This window comes from Myotis davidii, unplaced genomic scaffold, assembly GCF_000327345.1.
Source record: "Myotis davidii unplaced genomic scaffold, ASM32734v1 scaffold874, whole genome shotgun sequence".
Taxonomy (NCBI): domain Eukaryota; kingdom Metazoa; phylum Chordata; class Mammalia; order Chiroptera; family Vespertilionidae; genus Myotis; species Myotis davidii.
The window spans coordinates 297,432-299,857 of NW_006285611.1; the positions used below are offsets into that span (position 1 = coordinate 297,432).

Below are 2,426 nucleotides of genomic sequence, written 5' to 3' on the forward strand. Positions count from 1 at the left end.
GATGGTATATTAGTAACTCCTTTTTGAATGTTCTCAAAACTACAAATTTTTAATTAAGAAACAAGGATGTCAGGTATCAATCGTAGGTAAAGACGAAAGCCTGAGAGCTGGGGAAAAAAGTTTTTCTCAGATATTCTGAAAGTCCATCACACCATCCATTTTGAATACTTACAATCAATAATCTTTCTACCCCAATCCTTCCTCCAGTACAATATAGTCAAACATCAGGGAAACACAATGCTTGTCCTAAAGTATAGAGCAGCCCCGTTCGTCATTAAAGACACCAAAGAGTTTTAGGGATAAAATACTCAGTGTTTATCAAGTTTTCTGGTGGTTTTAATTCTATAGGAGTGACAATTGCTTGCTTCAAAATTATCCAATCATATCATGGATTTCCAAAAGCACATTCCTGATGTTACCTTATAGGGAAAGTACAGTGGCTAATAGACACGTGTAGAATTGGCAGTCCAGAGGTTTAGCCTTCAGATTCTTTTTTGTAATCCAATGTGTAAGTGTATATGTTGTGTGAAAAGTAAGGAAAAAGGGTATACCTATTCCATTAGCTATATTAAAGAGAACACCACAAGCCCAAAATGGCATCACTTGTGGTAAAGCCCATGATACCAAACCTAGAGTAATGCCTGACCTGGTTGCTGTTTTAACCTGTCCCTCTCCCTTTGCTGCCATGGCTCATTTGCAATGTTCTCACTGTTAAAGAACAGGGCTTTCCAGGGAAAGAAACTTACCAACATTCTCAATGTGGATCATTTGTCCGCTTGATTACTGAATGCCTTTTCTGCAACCAGTGCCCTCTGGTGAACTCAAAGGCTAACATGGGCCAAAAAAACAAGGCATGCTGCCTGCGGTCCATGAGTTTGACATGCTTGGTGTAGAGACACACCTCAGATCACCCCTTTCCATACCAAAAAAAAAGAGATAACTTATTGTACCCCAGGATATTCTGCTTGTACACATTTCAGACATAAAGTTGTATCTCTATTGATACTACCCACCAGAAATAATCAGTACTTTCCAAAGCATAGCTCAATCTATGTTTTCTAGTGAGAAAATACAGGTACTTGTTGTGTCTAGAAAACATGGATGCTTTTACAAATGATAGAGCAGTGACAAAAAGAACCAACAGAAAGAGTCTTCATTTGGGGGGTGGGGGGGGTGTTGCTTTTGTTTGTTGGTTTCCTTGGCTATGCAAAACCCTTTTAGTTTGATGTAATCTCATTTGTTTATTTTTTCTTCTGTTTCCTTGCCTGAGGAGATATAATTAGGACAAATATTGCTAAGAGAAATGTTAGAGATTTTACTACCTGTGTTTTCTTCTAGGACTTTCATGGTTTCAAGTCTTGCATTTAAGTCTTTAACCCATTTTGAGTTTATTCTTGTGTATGGTGTAAGAAGGTGATCTGGTTTCATTTTTTGCACATATCTATCCAATTTTCCAGCACTATTTATTGAATAGGCTGCCTTTACTCCATTGTATTCTCTTGTCACCTTGTGTTGATAAAATTGACTTGATTAATCCTTACATTTCATTTTCATTGGGCTAAGACCTTTAGAGCCCAATCCCAAACATGTTTCCCTAAATCCCACCAATACAGATTGATGAGATCCCATAACTTTTTTAATATATATTTCCTCTAAGGGCAAGTCTTTGATTTATCCTCTGAATATAAAAGCATCTCTTTTGCTGGCTGTATAGTCCAGTTCTTCTTCTCTGTTGCTGGACTGGCCTACAGTGAGTGTTACCTGTTGGCTGCCATGGCTTATGACCACTATGTGGCCATTTTCAAACCCCTTCTTTATACACAGGCCATGTCAAGGAGATTGTGCATCTGTTTGGTTTTATATTCCAATACTGGAGGTTTTGAGAACACAGTAATACTCAGCAGCAACACATTCACGTTGGGTTTTTGTGGTAACAATGTCATTGACTGCTTTTTCTGTGATGTCCCACCCCTGGTGAAGTTGGCATGTGACGTGAAAGAGAGCTACCAAGCTGTGCTGTACTTCTCCTGGCCTCCAACATCACTACCCCCACTGTGGTCATACTTGCCTTCTATCTCTTCATAATCACTGCCATCTTAAAGATCTGCTCCACCCAGTGCTGCCTCAAAGTCTTCTCCACATGCTCCTCCCACCTGATCTCTGTCACCTTATACTATGGCTTCTCTGAATATAAAAGCATCTCTTTTGCTGGCTGCGTATTCCAGTTCTTCTTCTCTGCTGCTGGACTGGCCTACAGTGAGTGTTACCTGTTAGGTGCCATGGCTTATGACCACTATGTGGCCATTTTCAAACCCCTTCTTTATACACAGGCCATGTCAAGGAGATTGTGCATCTGTTTGGTTTTATATTCCAATACTGGAGGTTTTGAGAACACAGTAATACTCAGCAGCAACACATTCACGTTG

At 39.7% G+C, this 2,426-nt stretch overlaps 1 pseudogene; it reads left to right on the forward strand.

Moving 5' to 3' along the window:
* The window catches only part of LOC102768974, a 5,885-nt pseudogene that overhangs the window by 1,126 nt on the left and 2,333 nt on the right, over positions 1–2,426 (forward strand).